General features: G+C 34.8%; 1 non-coding gene across 1 annotated transcript; it reads left to right on the forward strand.

The window, feature by feature from the left end:
- Positions 1-1,201: 1,201 nt before the first annotated feature.
- On the forward strand, positions 1,202-1,289 carry Trnay-gua. Its single transcript is given in 2 exon segments — positions 1,202-1,238; positions 1,254-1,289. It is a non-coding gene; the product is annotated as a tRNA-Tyr (tRNA).
- The last annotated feature ends 8,269 nt before the right edge of the window (positions 1,290-9,558 follow it).

Genomic DNA, 9,558 nt, shown 5'->3' on the forward strand with positions numbered 1-9,558 from the left:
GTGTATTTGCCAACGTTTTTTGTTTTAAAACAAGATAATTATAAAGCTGTTTTCAATTTCATTTTATAAAAAAAATATGATGTACACGACCTTTGAGTCGTGCAAAATCACTGATGGGAGACATTTTACAACTAATGTAAATAACAACAAATTAAATGAGTCATTATAGTTTTCGAACCACATTGAATCTTCTATTGGAATATCTTTAGTGTCCATCAAAACTTCTTCTTAACATTGAGATAACAGACTTCGCATTAACCAGGCATAGAGTAAGAGATTATATGTTTTGCCTGTATAAACAGGCCAATAAAAGTAAAAAAAATAATAACTACAAGCATATGACGATTAAATGAAAATTATACGTGGCCTGTTAAATTTGAGCCGTTGAACCTACACAGTTACAGGTCACACACTCATGTTGGTTCCCGTGGCGCTCTGTGCCTGCTGGATTCGCTTCTCAGGCCAGCTCACACCACTCTGAAATACATTGGTAGGTTAAACACAAATTACTTTTACGACTAAAACTCTCCAACAATACGACACGAATAAATCTATCTGTACAAAAGTGTTAATTCTTTACGCGATACGACATTCTGCCGCAATGTGTTTTCTACTTTGCTATGCAAAAGAGTTCTCCTGATCGATACCATCGCACCACTTTAGACTGCAATCGATTACGTGATTGGAAATTAATTAGAGATGTCAGTTATTTATTCCACGATAGGGTAAACAGTGACCGTGCGAAGATACGCGTGTCACTAGAATAGATTGTGATGCCTTACGCATCTCTATTAATAGCCATATTCTATGGCAATGAAAGTCTATGACATTGATATGAATTCTCGAGTTAGGCAGTTCAACGGGTTGAGCATTCATAAAACATGATTTTTCAAAGGTTACGTTGCTTGACTCGATAAAAACCATGTATCTCCAGTGGCGAAGGATCCATATAAACCGATTCCTACCGGCTACCCTTTATGTAGAACTTATGTAGAATCTAATCAACATTAGAACGATGTGCAGACTGCATTTATGCCTATTGTTAGTGCCTATATGTTGTGTAGGGACAATGTCACCTTTCGCTACTGTTCTACGCTTTCCTTGTGAAATGTTTGATGATATGTTACTAGTTTGTAATTTACAGCTTCTATTCTGCATTGAGCACTACATAAGTAAGTTAATAAGGAGTTCCTTATATAACCCTTCGATAGCTCAGTTGGTAGAGCGGTGGACTGTAGTTGGCTTAAATTGTTATCCATAGGTCGCTGGTTCAAATCCGGCTCGAAGGATCCATTTTATGTTCATTTTTATGATTTCACTTTATTGTTTACATTTAAATATCTTTTCCTTATCCTTTTGTCGGCTTAACTGAATCCTGCCAGCTAAATATAATTTACAAGTTAATCGTGTAAAATTAAAGAACAAATGTCTTTGCTCGCTTGTCTAAAAGTAGTGTTGCCCAAATTCAGTCTTGGTCTTGCAGTCTTGGTCTTGTTCTTGCGTTTTTGCAAGACCAAGACCAAGAACAAGACCGCGTATTTTTAGCAAGACCAAGACCAAGACTGACCGTGCAAGACTTGAGCAAGAACAAGACATAGCCTGCAAGACTCTTGCGTCTTGCAGCTAGGACTTAGCGCTATTTCACTGAGTAGTTAGGTGTAACAGTTCGGTGTATAGGTAGGTACGCTTAGGAATTCTATGAGACGCAATAAACTGTATCAAAGAATATGAAAAACTGGACCTCTGCGCATTACGACTAATACCATAAACATAGCGAATAAGAAATTATCTATTAAAATCAAACTGAGTGCATGCATAGCTATGTTTTAACCATCGGCACTTTGATAATGCGGCATCAAAGGTTTTGTACTTACTTCTCAAAGAAATTTGCCGCTTTTCGGAAGTACATGGTTATGATACACGCGCCGGCGGCTTCTTTTGAAATCTAAAACAATCGTTGCCGCCACGCCGAAATCATAACATTTGACACTATTTGATTGCCGCCATAGGGCGTAGGTATACTCATGCAAAATAATTTCGAATTTTAAGAGTACCTACAGGTGTTCCAAAGAATAAATAAGTTTCAGAGTGCTTAGAATGAAAATGAATACATTATACTGATCACGCAAGTAGTATTATGATTGGGATAAAATGGTAAGGATAGCCCGACTAGAAATTTAAAAGTGCGACCAATGGGGCCCCTCTTGGGCTTCCCTCTTGGGGCCCACTTTGGGATGTCACGCATAGCCCTCTTGGGCCCCCATTGGGAAATCCCAAATGGGGCCCAATTGGGAAATCCCCATCAGATCCCAATCTAAATTTATAAAAAATCTAAAATTTCAAAAATCAAAAATAATTTTGAATTACGGACTCTGATGGTACTATAACTTTATATTTCGATTAGAAAGTGAACTATTGGTTGAATGCATCCTTGTCGTCAGTTGGGCTCGAACTCGGGTCCTCTTGATCATCAGTCGTTCACGTTACCACTGGTCCAAGCGGGAATATTACATTCGTCGCTTTATTTGATGTACATCGAATCAACTAGATAATATTACTAATATTGCGGTTAAATGTTTAATATTTGTTTCTGTTTTTCGTTTATCTTAGTTAGATTTATTCAAGCGGAACTATTAGCAATAATTTACTATTTCAACGTTGGGATTTCCCACTTAAATCCCACTCAAGCCCCAATTAGGAAATGTTAACAATAATTTTTCATTTTTACTTTGGGATTTCCCACTTTGGCCCCACTCGGGTCCCAATTGGGAAATATTAATAATAATTTTTCATTTTTAGTTTGGGATTTCCCACTCGGGCCCCAATTGGGAAATATTAATAATAATTTTTTATTTTTACTTTGGGATTTCCCACTTTGGCCCCACTCGGGCCCCAATTGGGAAATATTAATAATATTTTTTTATTTTTACTTTGGGATTTCCCACTTTGGCCCCACTCGGGCCCCACTTGGGAAATATTAACAATAATTTTTTATTTTTACTTTGGGATTTCCCACTTTGGCCCCACTCGGGCCCCAATTGGGAAATATTAACAATAATTTTTATTTTTACTTTTGGGATTTTCCCACTTTGGCCCCGCACGGGCCCCAATTGGGAAATATTAATAATATTTTTTTATTTTTACTTTGGGATTTCCCACTTTGGCCCCACTCGGGCCCCAATTGGGAAATACTAATAATAATTTTTTATTTTTACTTTGGGATTTCCCACTTTGGCCCCACACGGGCCCCACTTGGGAAATATTAACAATAATATTACTATTTTACTTTGGGATTTCCCACTTTGGCCCCACTCGGGCCCCAATTGGGAAATATTAACAATATTTTTTTATTTTTACTTTGGGATTTCCCACTTTGGCCCCGCACGGGCCCCAATTGGGAAATATTAATAATAATTTTTTATTTTTACTTTGGGATTTCCCAATTTGGCCCCACTCGGGCCCCAATGGGGCATTCCCTATAGGGAATGCCCCTTTGGGGCCCACTTGGGGCCATATGGGTACACTGGGCAATCCCAAAGTAATTTCTAGTCGGGAGGTAGTAGATGTCATATTAATTCATTCTAGTAAGTATATATTATAATATTGATTACTTATATGGTTTTAAACTAATTACTTAGGTACTATTATTGTACATTTAGTCATTATATTTCTTAAGTTTTTACAAGAAAAAATAGCAAAAAAGTGTTCAAATATCACCCCGCACCAGTTTAATAAATATTGTAGCCACTTTTAAATATACTTGAAACGTGTAAAAAAATTCTACAAAACTAATAAAATAATATAAAAAGCGTAGGTACTTACCTACTAATAAAATAAAAAGCCTGCGATAAGAGTTTGGTATTACTTACCAGCCCGAATATCTCTGAGAGAGATGATGAGAGTAAGTATTTACTAGCTGTGCCCGCGACTTCGTCCACGAGGAATAGTAACTTTGGAGGTATAGTGACGTTCAGGACTTATTTATTTATTTTAAAACTTCTGTCATCAAACATACAAACGAACTCTTCAGCTTTATAATATTAGTATAGATGTACGCCAAAACATTCACTTATATGTAAAGAATAGTGATTGGCACTAATTCTTTACATATATTTTATTCACGCGTCGCGTCTGTACAAGTAGGTAATATTTAGTGTGTGTTTGTACGCCGCACGCGGCATTGTTTGATTTGCGGCGGCATCCTTTTCATAGAGCCGGCACGTGGCGAGGCGGCGCGGTAGAAAGCAAGGAAACGTACTATAAATAAAGGAATCATTTTAATTCCAGTCATTTCCAATTGAGCTGTGCTTCGAGTCTAACTTAATAATTGTTTTTACTAATTCTCGTTGTTTTCTAAAAACGTATCATGTGTACAATTTAATATGAGTGACGAAGATTCAAATTATTCTAGTCCGAGTAACGAGAGTTTGAGTCACAGATCTAAAAGACCCAAAAGCAAATTTGAGGAGTTTTTCGAAATAATTCATGCATCCCAAACTGCCTTCTGTAAATTGTGCCAAAATAAAAAGATTGAAATAAAAATGAAAAACAGAAACACTTCAGGCTTAAGGAAACATCTAATATCTTTCCACAAAAGGAATCAGAAATATTTCTTCCTGTTAAACCAAAATTAAGTGGAGATATCACAAGCTTTTTAGTAACCGCTGGAAGAAGTGGACAGGTAAGAATATTTTTTTAACAGTTAAAAGAATTTTAACTCTGCGTAGCTATTCATGCGATACTTTCAAAAACGCCATTAACTTACGTAAGTATTTTTGAGTTAGTGGTGTTTTCATCTAGGGGTGCGACATATTAAGTATGTAATTATCGTCTTAAATATTTTTTATAAACACCCATATTTTCATTTAATCGGCCAGTAACAACTAAGTACTTTTTTTGGTAAATTACAGTATACAGTGCAACCTTAATATAACAAATATCAATTTAACGATTTTCTCGATTTAACAACAACAAACCTCCTCCTCTTAAACGCTCAAACCTAGTATGTTTTAAATAATAACACAAGATTTATTGTTTTGTTTCAGTCGGAAAACAGCAGTGACAACATCACGACAGCTACAGTTGATTGGGTGGTGAAAAATATCTTCCCTTCTCATTTTTCGATGACGAAGCTACACAAGTATATTTTCGACGTATTTGCCCTAATATGGTGTTTCCTAAAAGGTCTACACTTAGAAGGAAAGTCAAAGAGCGATTTGAAGAGCTCCAATTGAATCTCAAGGAACGACTTCAACAATTATCATCTAAAATGTCTTTTACCATTGATGGGTGGACGTCAATTGCTGGTAGGAGTTACTACGGGGTTACTATTTATTATATAGACAACGAATGGAAGTATCAATCTGTAGTTCTTGATTTTATACCATCACGCGGTCGACATACTGGGGAAGATATTGCAACGATTTTCCATGAATGTTTATTGGAATATGGCATAATTGATAAAATACAAGGTATCACGGTCGACAACGCAACTGCAAATACCAAATTTATGTATGAACTGGGCAAACAGTTGCCGCTACACTTTGATTCAGACAATCAACATTTCCGGTGCTTTGCTCACATTTTAAACCTTGGTGTACAAGATTTATTAAAGACCTTAGCATTACACTGTGAGTCTGACACTAACGCGCAAGATCAGCAGTACGAAGACTATGCAGACGAAACTGAGGATGAGGAAGATGAAGAATCTGCACCAAATATTGCTGACTCGCGTACATCTATAACAAAGTTACGCAGTATTTCCAGTAAAATAAAAAGAAGTGAGATAGTGAAGAAGAAGTTTCAGTCTGCTTGTGAAGCAGCTGGCGTGCCATGAAATCTAAATGCCATTCTTGACTGTCCAACGAGATGGAATTCCACACATGATATGATTGGATTTGGTTTAAAAGTGAGAGCGGGCATTGACATATTGTGCAGTTCTGTCACCGAATTAAATGATTTTCAAATCACAGCTAATGAATGGCAGGTACTCGAAAAATTACATAAATTTCTAATAAACTTTAAACTTTTAAGTACAAAACTTGGTGGAGACAAATATGTTACATTACCGCTAGTCATTGTATCATTCAATCTCTTGCTAGATAAAATTGAATCTATGGTAAAACAGTTAGATGAGAAACCTAATCGATCTGAAGTGGATGAAAGGCTCATTCTAGCTTTCCAAGCAGCTCGAGACAAAATGCTTAAACATTACAAGAAGAGCAACTGGATTTATTGTACTTCTTTAATTTTAGACCCAAGGCATAAGGCTCAGACTTTTGACCTGACAATGTGGGGAAGCAACTTAAAACAGAAAGTCTGCGCAAGTTCAATGAACTTTATGAAGAATATAAAAGTCTACACTCAGTGAACAAATCTCTGGAATTACCAGAAAAAGAAAATCAAGTATGTGATGAAGATGAAGACGTAATAGACTTTGATAAACTCTATGAATGTCCCTCGACGTCATCTGGATCTTGTCTTCAAGGCTTAGTGATAGACGAGTTGGAGGAGTACCTGAGAAAACAAAGAACTGCCAGCTCGGAAGACATTTTAGATTGGTGGAGGACGCATGAGACAGAGTATCCGATTTTATCGAAAATGGCCCGTGATTTTCTCTCAATACCTGCAACTTCAGTACCTGCTGAGAGGTTATTTTCTAAAGCATCATTAGTAATTAGAAAACATAGAAATAGGTTAAGTGATGAGTCAGCCAGATGGTTACTTTGTATTAATTCTTGGTCAAAAAATTGATATAAAGTATCATAACCTAATGATAAAGCTGTTGATTAGTGTTGTATTTTATTTTTTATTCAAATAAATGATAAATCGTAAAACTCTTTTATTAAATTTCTTATAAGTTGAAGGTTCAATCTCTTTCTAGACAGATAAGTATTGTTCTTTAAAATACAGTCAAGTTATTGTAATTAATTTGTTTTTTACATGTTTTAGCAAATGTAAGCTTATAAATCATAAATGTTTATTAAGAAACAGTTACTTCCATGGAAAACGACATATAGGTCAGTTGATTTTTCGAATTCCTTATCAAATCTTCAGTTATTTATTAATCTGCTTGATCTTTACTATGGCTATGTTAATTCAAGCTCACAATGTTCCAATTCTAATACGTTTTTCTAAGATTTAAAGTAAACTTTAATAAATAGTAATAGACTAATAGGTAATTGCAAGACTTGCAAGACTCTTGCTGCAAGGCCAAGACCAAGACCAAGACTAAAGTGGAAAGTCTGCGCGGCGCCTTAATAATTTCCAAAAGCTGGCTTATGTTAAATAAGTCGACTTATAAGTTGGTAATCATTGCCATGAATGAAGCGCATTAACCAAGGACGCACATTAATCCAATTTTAAAGTAAACGACCGATGACTAAGTGTTTACAATCTTTACTTACAACTTTATTACAAATACCACGTGTACTTAATTAACATTTTAATGGACTGTAGGCGATATTGTACGCAAAATATTTTCTATGATACATTTTTATGGTAAATATTAATTGGAAAATCCCAAGGATGATGCAACTATGAGTAAATGTTTGTTACACTTGTTGTAGAATCTAATTAATTACAATTTATCGTATGGAAAAGTGAGGGTGCTTTCATGTCCACATCAAAATGTTCCAATATCTGTATGAAAATGGTTTAGTATAAATGATTTATTTAAAGCTTATTCAATATCCTTTTCCGCTGGAGCGGAGTATAAAAAGACAATTTAAAAACAAACATTTGTTCTAGTTTCTAGGCAAGTTATTTAAAGCCCCATAGAATATTCATTTTATAGGCATTATATGCTGATATAAGATATACTGGAATAGGTTACATAGCTTATGTACATACCGCATTGAAATATGACTGTATGTAAATAAGAAATATCATAAATCAATCCGCAGCGCTTGATTACAATACATTACTCTTATACAGTACTAATATAGTTTTTGTTAGATTTTTCTACTCAGTAACAGCCCGGAGTTTGGAATATGTGCCCGATATAGCGATAGGCTTGCGCCCAACACACGGACGGATCACAAAATACAAACAAATTAAAGTAGGTACACCAGTTACGCCTCTGCCTACGCCTTTGGGTATTAAAAGAATGAGAGTGTGTGTTTTCGTATATATATAGTTTCATTATCTAAAATATAACTGTATAACGAAATATTGTAATAATCATCCGGATGGTTGGCGATCTCGTCGCTAATACTTATTTTTCATAATAAAATGTAAATATTATTGAATTCTTATATAGATAATATTAGTTTATAATTTATTCGTTGTTGCATTCTGCTCCAGCGGCATAAAATATATATTATGCTAATCCAGGAAATGGCCTATCTGTACGTTAAATGTCATTCAAATCGGTTCAGCTGTTTCTGCATTAACAATCGACCAAATATCTTTATAAACTATCACATGTATGTTAGTAGGAAGCGGGATTATGAAGTATGTATTTACGTTTTTTTGAAGTAGCACACATACGCTACAAATACATAACTATTGAAATAAAATACATCCGAATTTCAATAGAGAAAATGGTCGGAAGTTTGCATGAGCCTGGGATCCCGTTATACATTTAATTAAATCGGTCCCAAAAGACTGACAGCAAGACCTCAAGCAACTGTGAGTTCATTCTGCGTAGATCGAACTGTAAACAGCTAAAAAAATTGCATAATTGCAGAAATACAGTTAGATATTGTAACTTTGACTTTGCAGATGACCACCTCAGTCCGGCCCGTGACCACGAAGGCTGCAAAGTCTTCGAAACGTCGGGATAAAAATATAACATAAAAAACGCGATAAAATCCGAAAAGTATTTTTTCAATGTCACATATATGAAATAAATAATATATTTTATGCGAAAGCATCTGTATTTCACGATGAGTAAATTCAGTTTCAAGGAAATACAGATCAAATAACGTGCGAGTGTGCGGTTTCCGTGAGATTCCCGGTAATTAGTTGAACTCAAAAAGAAAATACACACTAATTAACATTTAAATATTCTAAGAATACTTACAATTTATCGGTACATTTCACAGTGCGTCAATTGTTTTCTATGTTACAATGAATTGCAAATATATTAAATTCATTTCGTTAGAATAAATAAAAATGAACAAATATAACAATTTTAAACATGGTCTAGATATATAAGTTAATGATTTCAAAATGAAAATAAGTTTCTTTAACCTATAGGATCTCTTTTTTTTTATTCTTTATTTAATTTAGGGACATTTATATGTAAACATACATGTCAGTCCCATCATACCTTATACAATAATACTATCTATGATTAAAAGTAAGTAATTTCAACAAACCACAATATTAAAAACGCAACATTATAAACTTAAACAGTAAATAAGCCGATTCTGATATTGGCGTCGACAAAATGTGATGAAACATACCTATATCTTTTTGTTCACTAGCAATTTATCTATCAAATCCTTTCTATCACTTTCATACCGTACACACTCTTTTAATAAATGTTCTACGTCTTCTATGGTACCACAAGATTCACAATTTGGGGAATTTGACTTCTTTATGTGGTAGTTG

Source organism: Manduca sexta, chromosome 26, assembly GCF_014839805.1.
Source record: "Manduca sexta isolate Smith_Timp_Sample1 chromosome 26, JHU_Msex_v1.0, whole genome shotgun sequence".
NCBI lineage: Eukaryota > Metazoa > Arthropoda > Insecta > Lepidoptera > Sphingidae > Manduca > Manduca sexta.